Genomic DNA, 15,008 nt, shown 5'->3' with positions numbered 1-15,008 from the left:
AAAATTAAAAAGAGCAGGTTTAAATACTCAAATATTATTTTGTTCATTATTAATCATATTATTCAATTTTGGATCAAAGATTTGGTATATAATTATTTATTATGTACACAGATAATGTACTATTTAAGCATGATTGGAAGGATTTGTATCTATACTGAATTGTTGCAATGGGGAAGTTAAAGCTTTGCTGTTGGAATATTGCTGGTCTCAATGATAGGGGTAAAAGAGCCCAACTATATCAGATAATTTATCAAGACTCATGTGATTTCGTTTGTCTACAAGAGACCCATATCGCACTAGGGGATAAAGACTTACTAAATATACCTGGCTATAGCATCTTGGCCATTACATCCCAAACTTCTTAAACACGAGGTGTTGCTATTTTCGCAAAGAAATCTTTTGGATTACCAACGCGGCAGTTAGTAGATCCACAGGGTAGATGGGCCATAATACATCTAGATCTTAACCTCACCATCTGTTCTGTATATGGGTCAAATCTAGACGACCCCCAGATATTTCTAAATCTAGAATTAGAATTAGCTTCTTGGACTGGTCCACTGATTTTTTGTGGAGACTTCAATGTAGTACTCGGTGGTGCATCAAATACTCAACTGCAACAGACTTATAGTGGGCGTAAACCTAAAGTTTATAACGCCATAAAACAACTTATGATTAGCTATAACCTAACTGATATTTGGGACTTGAAAATTATCAACGATCCTGGTCACACCTATTTTTCTTTCCCCCATAGCAAATACGTTAGGATAGACTACGTTTTAGTATCCAATGAAGTCATACCTGATTCTAAGATAGCTAAATTGCCCAAAACCATATCAGATCACAATGCCCTATCCCTTATCTTTGACGTTGCTAGTTATAGGAAACCACTGTCTCAATGGACATTTGACCGTAAGCTCCTATTTAACAGGGACTATATAACATATATAATGAACTGGGCTCAGGAATTCTTTGACTATAATCAATATAGTGCCTCCAGATTCGTGGTCTGGGACTGCTTTAAGGCGGCCCTTCGTGGAGAGACTCTAGCGTTTGTGGCTAAGAAAAAAAAAATCAAAACAACTTAAATCAACAACTTAACTTAGAATTAGCAAACCTAGAGACTCTCCATGCTACCCAGCTACATCTTGGAGAACAAAGCCTGAACACCTTACAAGAAATACTAGTTCTTAAAACAGAAATTAATGCTGGCCTCACACAAAAAGCGGCCGAGACCCTTCAAGCAAATCAAATAAATACTTACGAGCAAGGAGAAAAAATTGGTAAACAGCTTGCAATACAAACGCGCCAAAAACAATCCCATAGAGCTATCCAAATAATCGAGTCCGAAGGACAGGAATATACATCTCTTGTTGATATTGCGGACACCTTCCAACGTTATTATCAAAAACTATATCAGAATGAAGATCAATTGCATACAATAGATACTAAAAGCTTTCTACATCACTGGCTGTCTCAGACCGAAATCAATACAATTGATCCCGTAGTTAAAGAAGATCTTGATAAAGAAATTTCTAAAATAGAACTCGAATTAGCATTGTTAGAACATGCTAATGGTAAGGCAGCAGGTCCCGACAAAATCCCTTTGGACCTTTATAAAATTCTTGGGAAGCAGATCGTCCCCTACTTATTGGATTTGTTTCTGGGAGTTCAATACAGTGGTACACATCCCGAATCCTGGAAAAACACAAAGATTGTTATGTTCCCTAAAAAAAGGGAAGCCTCCTAAATTACCATCTTCATATCGCCCCATCTCATTAATAAACTCTGATTCTAAACTGTATGCCAAGATACTCGCCAACCGACTGAGCAGGGTTGTTGAGCGTCTTGTCTCCCCATGGCAGCATGGCTTTATTCCCGGAAAGGGTACAACAGATCATACCCGGAGAACTATTTCCCTTTTTGACATCATGGGAGCCACGGGGGGCAGGATGTCAATGATCCTGCTCGACGCCGAGAAGGCATTTGATCGTGTCTCTTGGCAGTTTCTGTGGGAGATATTAGAACTAAACAACTTTAGAAAGGCCTATATTAAAGCTAATAAGGCTCTCTATGTAGAACCTAGAGCAAAACTCTCCATAGATAGTGTCGAATCAGAGTTTATTAACATTCAAAGGGGCACGAGGCAGGAATGCCTGTGCTCTCCAATTCTATTTGCTCTATATATCAACCCCTTAATACTAAAACTACTTATCTCTCCATTAAATAAACCCATAACTACAACAATATCCAGTACAAAAAATTCTAGCCTACGCCGATGACGTGGCGGTATTAACTCCTAACCCCACCGAGGCCATCCAAGAAATAGAGCAAATCACTCAGACGTTTGGATCCTACTCAGGATTTTCCCTGAATAGGGATAAAACCATGGTCCTGTGTACTGAAAACACTATTTTTATGAGCCCTTGTAGAACTAACCAGGCTACATATCTAGGCGTGGTTTTATCACCTACAATTAAGGAAATTACAAAGATCAATTATGATCCCCTGATTAAGAAAATAAAAGCAGATCTTACCCGAGTTAATAATCTCCGGTTGTCAATAATAGGTAGGGGAAACTATCTTAAAATGAAAATTTTTCCTAAAATCCTATACCTATTTCGAGCAATTCCCCTGATTGTTGAGGACCATATCATCAAGGTCCTTGACACCAGTATGTCAAAGTTTATTTGGAACTATGGCAAGATTAGGAGAGCATTACCACTCTTATCGTTACCCCAACATAGAGGAGGCGTAGCCATTCCAAATTTAACTCTATATCTCTGGGCAACTCTTATTCAACAAATGGCCCCCCTATTTAACACTAAACCTGTAGTCACTTCCAAAACACATCCATATATACCGTCAATTTTTGAACTCAATTTTGGGAGAAACCGCTAGAGGGCTATTACTAAGACAAGTAGAACCTTCATACTTTAAAAAAACCAAATTCAAGATAATAGCTGACGCATGGAAAGTTTTGAAACACGTATCAACGAATTTAGCTATACCCAAATACACCAAATATACCCCCCTTTGGCATAGCTCGATTTTGCCATTATATCTCAACGATAATATCACCAGAAGATGGGAACAATTAGGTAGCATTACTTTGGGTAATTTTATTGGACATGGACGTACACCAACATTTGAGAACCTACAACAAAGTTTTCAGATACCTTTAACTGACTTCTTAAAATATATTCAAATTCACTCATCTATTCGACTTAACTTACCACAGATCAAATTAGATAACATTCCCTTTTTCGAAACTATAGATCGGCGAACTACTAAGATAGGGACCATTTATGAAATGCTAATGAAAAATCTTAATGACGATATGGAGCGAGTCGAGACACTATGGGCTACTAAACTATCCAACCCAAATATAGATATCGATTCTTCACTGATTCTGTCATCCAAACTATTTCTAGCCTCTAATCTAAAAGCCCAGCACTACAGAACAGTCTTTGACCTTTACTTTACACCCTCTAAGTTATTCGCCTGGGGTCTCCGGACAAACGACAACTGTCCAAGGTGCGGTCAATCTCCGGCGAATCTAATTCATATGTTTGCTGAATGCTCCAAACTAGACTTAATCAAAACAATGATCTCAGAATTCTGGACTGAAATATTTGGACACGAATTAAGAACTTCAATGACGATTTATGTTCTGGGTCACGATGAATCTATGGGGTATAGTAGGGAGGAAACATTGTCAGTATTCCTGGGTATGGCAGTGCTCCGAATAATTCTGGCAGCCCGCTGGAAAGATTCAGAAGCCCCTACTTTCCAAATGTGGTTATGTCGGTGTCTGGGAATATATAAATATGAATTAGCCACCTATAACACTAGAGGAAGGAACTCTAGAACACTTGGGATTCAGATTTGGGCTTCGATTACTAGATGGTATAACAACAAAATGAATTTATAGAATTGATAATGATTTGAACGTTTTTCTTTTTACGAATGGCTCCTTCTTATTCTTTTTTTAAATCTCATTAATCCATTAGTTAGTTATTTAATTTTCTTTTCTTCTCTCTTTCTTTTCTTCCTTTCTTTTTGCTGTATTTACAATGTATACGAATATTGTAATATGCTTATATTCTTCTTCTTCTTTTCTCTTTTTCTTTTATTTATGATGTATATTCAAATGTTTTAGTTGTCTTGATGATTGATTATGGATTTATGTATTTTATACTTGCTCAATAAAACATAAAAAAAAGAAAAAAAAAGGAAATAGCAGTGTGAAGGGACACCCCACGAAGAGTTCAGTATTGGAGCAGTGCCATAGTGGTCATGCTTCTGTTTTTGAACTGAGAGAGGATAGTTATCTCCCCTAAAGGTGCTACCTTCAGCGCCAGGACACCTCAGGGTAACAGAGCGCTATAAAAGTCTTATTAACATAACATAACATAACATAACCTTTCTTGGCAGCAGGTGAAGAGCTGCTGTCTTGGCTTTTTCTCTGTTTAATAAGTAAACATGCCTCTGTTTAATTGTCAAAAATTAAATTGAATGAAATAAATTGCAGGGTCTCACCTTTGTTGAAAGACCTATTGTGTACCTGTATGCTTCCACTGTTCACATTCAAGAGACTTCTTTTTGGCTTTGCTTTCAGCATTCCACGGAAATGTATGTGTTTCATTTCTCTCTCTCCCTCTACCCTGTTTGCTGCTTCTCTCTTCTCAATCCAACTCCTGTACTCTTTGGGGCATATTCTCAAGGACTTATCACTGAGTTATCGGCACTTTATTGCAGCCACAGTGGTGATAAATGTACAGCCAATATCACTAGTTTACCTGCAATAGCAGCCGCAAAAAACATCGTCACAGATGACCTCGTCAACTAACCCTAATGAGATGCAGAGTAGGTGTTCCCGTGCAAAGAAAGGCGAAAACACCACTTTGCAACATTCTCAATGACCAGCCAGATCGACGATAAGATCCTAAAACAGGCGCATTAGCAGCAGGGATTTAACACCTGCTCTTACCTGGTGTAAAGTTGGATGACAACCTGCACCATAAAAAGGAGCCCAGCCCAGAGCCACACCTGAAGAGCAACAGATGCCATGGAGCCAACTATCATGCAGCTCGGACACCCAAGAGGGCCACAACACCCACTGCTATCACACCCATGCCCGCCAACCCCCCTTGGCTCTCTCCCCCCTGGACAAAGATATGTGGAGAAGTGTGGCTCAGGGGTTAGAGGCGGCAGACCCGGAAGCTGAGATCGGCCCTGGACCAGGGTTCAATTACCCGCCCCGACGGGGGTTGGGCTCAATAATTCCATGGACTCGTTAATACTCGCTCCGGTGCCTACTCGACTCAAGGGTTCACACTCTGCAACTCTGGGCAATAGCTTGCTTAATCTCCACAACTGCCCCTCGCGGCGGGATGCCTGGCTTTCACCTTGTGGATACCCTGCCGGGGTATCTCACAAGGGAATACCAGGACGGGTTCCCTAAGCAAGCGCATAGATGCCTGCGATGTGGGCGATTTGCGCTATATAAATACATGTACATTTACATTTACATTTACATCAACTTAACGAAATAATGAACAAAACAATTTGGCTGATATCACACAATTACAACACTTAACTTTCATGTGTGGTCATGAAAAAGGAGACTCCCTCATTCATTTTGAATTACCAAACAAACATTTTATTAAAATCAAACTCACAACAACTATTTGGAAGAGTCATGGCGGGTCTTCTCTGGACAATCTGTAAGTCACATATATACAAAAAACAATGGTTCTGTTGGGAATACACAAATCTCTTTGTCAGAATCAATTATTCATATACAGTCCTTTGTATGTATTTCACAATATCATTCTTGGAAAAATTTTAAGAAAGGGAAAAACCACATAACCTTTTTGGAAAAAACATACACACCAAAGTTTTGATTTTCGCAAAAAAGTTTTCTTATTTCGAAAATCAGGTATGAAATAATCATAGACAAAACTAAACAAGGGTTGTCCAAAACATCAATGACATAGGTATCACAATTACAATAAAGTGCTCAAGGGAGTGATAGTGACAAGTGATGACAGTGTAGTGAAACAGTAACATATACAATTATACATATATATCAGTCCATAGTTTGAAATCAATTGTTCCAACGGCCACGTATATTATTGCTTTTTGGTTGAAACTTACTATGGACAGATAGGTTTAACACAGCGTCGACGTTTCGACCCTAGTAAATGGTGCAGACTTTCTGGCAACCGTATCGGGTCTTCATCAGGACAGACAACAGGGGACAACCTGAGGAGGAATAAGGGTTTGTTTTAGTTCTAGGTGTGTGGGAGGGATTCTAAACACGTGAGCCAGTACTAAATCTGGCATAGCTCACCTGAGAGTTTGAAGGATTTCCTGCTTTTTGACAGTCGTCTGGGCAGGGAGGGCGTCAGCCGACACCCTCTGTAGTGAATCCGTCAAGGCGGAATCTGTGGGTAATGTTGAGAATCAATACCCAGCTAATCATAGGTATTTTAAGAAGGTAAACGTTCCTATCTGTACATACCTTATGCAGTAAATGCCGTGAATTTCTACACCAGTCGGTGAAGAAATTTGAAGGTAGAGGTTATATCAATCACCTGGGGGGGGAAATGGAGGCCTGGGGTCCTAGGTCTCATATAAACATTGGTGATAAACCACAATTGAAATAATGGTGGACCTGCCCAGGTTAGTGCTGTCTTCAGAAGCATTTATAAAGTGTCCCACCCTCATTGAGAACGCTGTAATTATTGCGTTTAAAACGATACATGCATTCATTGACTAGCCAGTTTATTTATTATTTTTAAAAAAACGTGGGTGGGTTATGTACCATCTCGCTGAAACAACATTAATCTCACATGGTCCTCAAGAGGTTAATGATAGGAGGCCCAAGGTATGGTGCAATAATTTCATGGTAGTGTTTAAAAAAGCGGGAGATTTTTAAAAAACGGGAAAAAACCCTTCCCATATTCATGTTGGAAAATGAACAGGGGAGGAGAACTGCTCAATGCGTCCAAAATACATTTGACCCAGCTGTTTTTATAGTTGTAGCTGAATTTAGATGGTGTAATTCAGCTGTTTTTATAGTTGTAGCTGAATTTTGATGGTGTAATTCTACATTAATCAACAGGGGCACAGGCGAAGTGCACTTACTTAGGAAACGAGCAGCATACGTCTGTCTTTTTTCTTCATGCAGTGAGTCATGAGTATGGGGCCTCGGGTAGCGTATTGTTTTAAATCATTATAGTGCGACGTACATGGGGTCAAACACGTGATCGCCTTTGTGATCGGCGAAGGATAAAAACCGGAGAACAATCTCCTCTCGTAGTAATCGCCTATGGAATAGGCGAAAAGTAAAGCCAGGGAAACGTTTAAAGGAATCTCCTCTCGTGGTACGATTAAAGTGCACTCGGATAATGTATTCTCAACAAAACAACTACCACGAGTCTCGTAATAATCTCCTATGTGATAGGCGAAAGGTAAAGCCCGGGGAGGAGTAGTAGCAATCTCCTGTCATGGTATAGTTAATGTGCACCTTGGCTAATGTAATGTCAAACCAATTCCCGCGGATACCACGGCTAATCAATTGATTATGGGCATAGTTGCAAAAACAAAAGCAGATCATGAGAGTTTAGCAGCACATACATAATCCTGGTGTATTATTAATTGATTGCACGTCATATCAACATATATAATCCATTGCAATATGGCACATGATTTTTCTTGATCTGAACATGTTACATACAGATGAAACCTGTCCTGTCATGGTATAGTTAATGTGCACTTTGGCTAATGTAATGTCAAAACAATTACCGCGGCTACCACGGCTAATCAATTGATTATGGGCATGGTTGCAAAAATAAAGCAGATCATGAGAGTTTAGCAGCACATACATAATCCTGGAGTAATATGAATTGATTCTACGTCATATCAAAATATATAATCCATTGCAATATGGCACATGATTTTTCTTGATCTGAACATGTTACATACAGATGAAACAACATTAGATTTATTAACACAGAATAGGTAGTTATAAGCATATCTGAGAAGGAGATGCTTAGTCTATGTGTGGTTCTAATCTTATATCTATAGGTGAATAATTGCCCCATGGTTAGAACTGAAAGGTGTATACAGAGTCATTAGAGTACCATAGGGATCACAGTTTGCTCATTTGTAAGTATGTTTCTTCATGTTCGTTTAACCCATGTACTACTGAATCGAGGATATGGATCCAACTGCATTCCTTGTAATTGAGGGCGGATGCCATATTACCTCCTCTTTGGTGCAACTCAGCTTTCTCAATCACCCACCATTCTAATTCCTCATGTGTGTGGCCATGGATGTTGTAATGTTCGACAAGGGGGGCCCCTTGTACTTTGCAACGGATTCTGCTTTGATGTTGCAAATCCTATTTTTGACGCGTTGAGTGGTCTGCCCTACGTACAGCTTTTGGCATGTGCATTTAATGGCGTACACCACATTCTGGCTGTTACAGTTGGTAAATTTTGTAAGGGTATGTTGTTTTGTCCTATATACAAAAGAGTTTCCTGTTTTAGTGTACTTGCACACTTTACAATTACAACATCTTTGGTGGCCTATGATTGGCGGAAGGCCTAATTGAGTTCTTCTATCATTGGTCTTAGGTGTTTCAAGGAAGGAAGATACTACATAGTCTTTGATGTTTTTTGCCCTTTTGAATGAACACATGGGGGGCTCTGGTAATACGATTTCAGGGCCAAGCAGGTTCCAGTATTTTTTCACAATTTTGTTGATTTCATGGCTCCTTGTATTAAATGTTGTGACACAGATTAATTTATCAAATCCTTTAGATTTTTCTTGTGCTTCAAGTAGTGTCTCTCGAGGTCGGTACCATGCTCGTTTACGTGCCCAATTCAGAAGACCTTTGAGGTAACCTCTTTCTCGTAGTTTCGTGATGAGAAGGTCTGTTTCTTTGAAGTAGTCCGGTCGTCTGGTGCAATTTCTGCGTAGGCGCAAAAACTGCCCATAGGGCAGGTTGTCTCTCAGATTTCTGGGATGGTGTGAGTTATACTGGAGTAATGTGTTGCGATCAGTCGGTTTTTTGTATAGGTTCATTATTATTTTTTCTTCTTCCACTTCAAGGGTCAAATCCAAGAAGGGTAATGAATCCCTGCTATATGCCATGGTAAACTGGATGTCGGTTGAACAGTTGTTTAGCCAGGGCAAGAAGTTTTTCAAATTTCTACTGATCCCATCCAGATCATCACAACATCATCTATATATCTGTTCCATTTCGTTATGCAGTCTTTATGGGGGTTTTGGTTAGAGGAGATGTATTTTACCTCAAAGGTGTCCATGAATAGAGTTGCTAAACTGGGAGCAAACCCAGCTTCCATCGCCACTCCTCTGCATTGTATGAAAAAATCATTCTGGAACATAAAATAGTTTCTTGACATGGCAATTTCCAGCAGTTGTACCAGAAATTCCGTAGGTACCCAATGTGGTGACGGACGAGTGTTCAAAACATTTCTGATTACATCTATGGCTTCATTTTGTGGTATGCTCGTGTAAAGCGAGCATACATCCAAGGTGACGAACAGTTGTTCTTGTTTGTTAAAGGGCTGATTTTCAAAGATCTGAATCGTATGCATTGTTATCACGAAGGTAGGATCTGGTATTTAAAACAAAGGGTTGAAGAAAATTGTCCATGTACTGGTTGATTGGTTCCAGAATGGATCCGCATCCCGAAACTATTGGTCTTCCAGGTGGTTTGCTCATATTCTTGTGTATCTTTGGTATTGTATAGATAGTCTGGATCTTTGGGTTAGTTTTATTTAGAAATTTAAATTCTGTTTCTGAGAGATATACATCTTCTAAACCCTTAGGGGCAGATTTATGAGGCCGTTGCGCCTCTTTGCTCTGCAATTGCATCACTTTATTTAACGCAACTGCGGCGCAAACAATGCACCCTATTTACAACGTGACGCATCTAGGAGATGCGTCACGTTGTAAAGCACTGCGCCATAAGGAGGCGTTCCTGCACAGGGGGGGGCGTTCCTGCGCAGGAACGCCTCCTGAAAGTGGCTGAGTGAAATCAATGAGATTTCACTCAGTCACTTTCAGGGCAATGCTCCGTCAAAACCCTGCGCCTGCTTGAAGCAGGCGTAGGTCTTGACGCAGCATTGTGCAAATGGTGTACCCCCGAGCCTTGCTGGAGCTGCGTCGCGCTTGCGACGCAACTCCAGCAATGCGCCACATTTCCGGCACAGATGCGTCACACATCTGTGCCGTTTTTGCAACATGGTGCGCCGCATTATAAATGCGGCGCACCATGGGTGGCGGAGCTGTGGTGCACTGTGGCGCATGTTAACTGGCGCATCCCTGGGGATGCGCCAGTTAACATAAATCTGCCCCTTACTAGTCAGAGTCCTGATTAGTCTAGCAATCTCTTTGGTTGGATCTCCTGGTATTCTGGTGTAACTGTTCGCCCAGTTAAGTTGTTGTTGGATCTCAGTTACATAGTCTTCTTTATTTTGGACTACAATTGCTCCCCCTTTGTCTGCTGTTTTTATGAAAATTGACTGTTTGGCTTTTAAGTCATAGAGCGCTTGTCTCTCACCCTTGGATATATTGTGTCTGATGTATTTAGAGTCATTAAATAAATCCATCACTTCGCTCATAACCACTTTTTCGTATGCAAGGACCCAGTCATTCACAAGATGGTTTGCTGGAGTGAAAGTGGAACACGGGCGAAAGGCGGTTGCTGCCGGTTTTCTCGTATACTCATCCTTCTGGGCGAAGAAGTATTTTAATTGGATCTTCCTGAAGAATTGCTGTAATTCCAACTTTTTAGTGAAGGAATTGGTGGTGCCGTGGGTATGAAAGAGAGACCTTTAGCTAGTACATTGTGTTCATCACTGGTTAGAGTATAGTTTGAGATGTTAACTATGGGGTCTTTACTGTTTCGAATGGTTATAATACTCTCGTTCTCATCTGCGTTTGTGTCATTCATGTAACCAGTTTCAGCTACCACCTGTATGTTTGGCGTCTGGTGCTGATTTCCCCATGGCTCTGTTGGAGTTGAGGTTGGGGTTGGAAACGAACCCTGGAGTTGGTCTTGCGGTTGCCTCTCCCTTGGTTCCATCTGGGGGGGCGTCTCCAATTGGGGTCTCTGCTGTTCCACGTGGGATCCCCTAAAAAAGAAGAATATGTTGACGGACCAAATCAATCCTGGTATTGTGCTCCTGTTGGGTATGGTACGTTTGGTTGGAAAGAGGGATCCTGCTGTTGATATGAGGTCCCTGGTTCATATCACCGAGGTACTGTATTCCGGTTGGAGGTTTCCGGCTCACTATCAGTGCCGTTAAAAAAGGAAGAATTTGAAAAAGTTGCAAATCTTCTTGGTGTTTGTCGGTTCCTGTTGGTATAGTAGCCTTGTGAGTCTTGGACGTAGTATTCATCACTTACGTAGGGATAGGTGAGTTTTTTATCATACGTTTTAATATCTTTAGCTAATTTCTCAAGCTTTTTATTCAGAGTAGTGGTATTAAGCACAGCTGTGGCTTTTTCTGCGCGTTCAAGTGCCTCTTTGGCGTTTGTTAAGGTGCTATCCCCAAGAATTTCCTTCTTTAAATCTGAGATTTGTTGGATCAGTTTTTTCACGTATTCAACAGCGGTTTCAGCTCCCAACACCATCCAATGTCGGGAGCAGTTATTGGCCACAAAGCTGAACCCTTCTCAAAATTTGGGCAATTCTATAAAGATTCCCGGCTCGTTTCGAACTTGCAAGCCTTTGGGGAATATATTGGCCTGTAAATATCTTGTTAGTAGATGTCCATGCAATCTTGTGCGTATCAATTTTCTTGACTGACTTATACTGCCAACATCTATCTTCCCTTTGTCTTGCTGTTTGCAGCAATACACAAAGACCAATTGCCAGCTACACCAAGTCATGTGATCCAGGAACAGGCTGCAGGCACAAAATGATTAGGACGAGTAAATACCAACTGTCTAAAAGTGGCATTTTCAGAATTGTGACTAGAAATCTGACTTTGCTATTCAAGGGGGCTTTTAATTGCAATTATTTAGACTCCAATGTCAATGTTGTTGTGCTCTGTGTGTTATGTGTGGGTGCTGCATTTTTGGAGAGTCACTCTGATTTTGCTACCCCTTATTTCTTTCATGCGGTGTACCTTTGACTTCTGTGCTTATACACTGCTGAGAAGTTGCATACTTGGGTAAATTTTTCTCTTGGTGTGAGTTTGGGGTCTTGGGCATGGTTTGCCCTCAGATGTGCTATACTTAATTGTGCATGTGTGCCATTGTGCCCATCTCCCACTGTCCCCCAAGTCCCTGGTCATTCCTCACCCTGTTGTTGTGTCAGGTCATGTTGAGCAGTGTCCGGTCCCCCAACTCCTGCCACCATTTCCACACTGATGACTGTGGATACCATTTCCTCCATCTCATCCAGCTCCTCCTGTGACTCTGGACTCCCACTTCCAGTCTGCATTGCTCCCTTCTGGTTGTTGCCTAGTTTCTGCTTGGTTTGGCTCTTCACATCATTGAAGCGCCTCTTGACCTCTTCCATTGTCCTCCTCAACACTCCGACTGCATTCACCTTGTCCACGATGCACTGCCATATTCTTTTTTTTGTTGCCAATGACACAGTGGAGGTGACAAACAGTAGTTGATGGTGTTCCATCACCTCTGTTATCAGGATCCTGTTTTCCTAAGGACTGTACTGTGTCTTCCTCTTCTTCTTGTCCTTGCCCTTCCTTGACCCTAAGGTCCCAGGCTAGTTCTCCAGGGGGGCTTGTGGGGTTCTGGTTATCCTCTGTATTTGCTCTGGCTATCTCCATTGTCCTTCGCAGTTGTTTTGCTTTTGTTTTGTTTTTTTTTCCTCAACTTTTATAGTGGTTTTTCCAGCCTGACGTGTGTGAATTGCAGGCCTGGTGCAGCTCATCGCTGATTTTTCAATCGCTGTTCGCCCCATCGTAACACTTTTTTCATGTTGAGGTTTTCTATTTTTATCGCCATCCCGGTGAGTTTATCGTGGACATTTCATGCATTATCGGGATACTATTGTATGTTACCGCCGTGTTGTGAATAGGACGTTGTTAATTAGATGTACACTTGCACAACCTGTTTGTTTACAAATTTTGTTTTTGTTGCGTTCTCCCGGGTGTGCACTCCGTTGTGCACGTTATTTAATTATCAAATGCGTGCCCCTGATTTGGGGGACGTCCCCTGGTCACAGCTGTATCCCAGATAGGGGCTGTAATGTTTCAATCCTTGATTGTTACTGCACAGATTATGTTTAATCATACACTAATACATTAGTTTAATTCAGTAATCTATTATTCATTTCATTCTTTTCGTTGCCAGACTTGTTATTCACTCTTATTTCAAAACTTTTTTTTGTCCAAATACATGTTAATAATTGGTCCAATGCATTTCGGCTATTTATTAGCCTTCATCAGGGAACATGTGTCTAAAAGTAAATGTATAATTTTAATACTCGAGGATACATGTAATTAGTTGCTAGAACCATAATTATGTAAGACTGTTCTATAAATGTGAAGTTACTGCGTGTCAAAACAATACTGACTGAAAAGAGTGGCAAAATGAATTTCCAACTGAACAGATATTGTGCTCCATAGTGTTACAGATTCTAACGCGATCGGTTACAGGCTTCTTGCCATTATTTCAACATTTAGAGCTGCTCTTGGTGTTTAAAACCGTGGTTTTAAGATGGGTGATGTTTGACATAGAGCAAAACTTAACCGTACACCGTGGCAAAGTAAATCGCGCAATAAGGAACTCCACACACTTACCTCATGTATAGCATAAAAGGTCACTTTTATTTTAGGACAGTCAAAACAGAAATCCACAATTTTACATTTATTATATAATTAAAACTTTGTATATTACCCCAACACATTTCCCCATACTGTAAAAACACAATTCCCCAACAATTCATCATTTGCAAAATCCCCAAACTGTAAACTTCCAACCAATATTTTTCTCTCAAAATGTTTTCCTTTTCACCATTTTCCACCTACCCTCCCCCCACCCCCAGAGGGAAAGGATACGTCTGCTCTAGACATCCTATCCCCCCAAAAGAACGCCTAAGAAGAACAAAGAAATTGGAAAACTGCAAAGACTGTCCTAACGTGACAAACTTATCTTTTTGTTTTTTTGTTAAAATGACAGCGACAAAAATAAATAAAAAATGGGAAGGGTGGGTGGGCCAAACGAAGCTGCGCCACTCCTCTCTCTCTCCCTCAGACGACAGCCCCTCCCGCCTTGCGCGCCGGCTAAGCCCCTCCCCTTTTCCCATCTCCTGTCTAATCTCTGCGCATGGACCGATCCATTGCGCAAACTTTCCCAGGGGGACAGCGGCTCGTGCCACATCCCTCTGGGACCCATCGCGCAATAAGGACACTCCACACACTTACCTCATGTATAGCATAAAATGTCACTTTTATTTTAGGATAATCCAAAACAGAAATCCGCAATTTTACATTTATTATATAATTAAAACTTTGTAATTACCCCAACACATTTCCCTATACTGTAAAAACACAATTCCCCAACAATTCATCATTTGCAAAATCCCCAAACTGTAAACTTCCAAACCAATATTTTTTTCTCAAAATGTTTTCCTTTTCACCATTTTCCACCTACCCACCCCCCACCCCCAGAGGGAAAGGATAAATCTGCTCTAGACATCCTATCCCCCCCAAAAGAACGCCACCCAGGAAAACCAACGAGTTTTCCTACCCCCTCCCCAAATAAGAACATGTAGATGTTTTAATTGACTTCTTTAGTACACCATAACTCGACACCCCAGAAACGAGCTAACCAATCACGCAACTCCATGAGGTAATAAGCTTGTCCCATTTGAGAGAAAATGTACTCCATCCTGTCTGAACAAGTGCAGCTCTTTGCCAGAAATAAGTTTGTGAACTAATACATGAATTCCCATTGCAGTGCAATATATTTTCATGGCTCTATTCAGCTTCCGG

The sequence above is a fragment of the Lissotriton vulgaris genome, chromosome 5 (assembly GCF_964263255.1).
Source record: "Lissotriton vulgaris chromosome 5, aLisVul1.2, whole genome shotgun sequence".
In the NCBI taxonomy this organism is placed as follows: Eukaryota; Metazoa; Chordata; class Amphibia; order Caudata; family Salamandridae; genus Lissotriton; species Lissotriton vulgaris.
The sequence above is the reverse complement of the archived record's forward strand: the minus strand, read 5'-3'. Positions refer to the sequence as shown.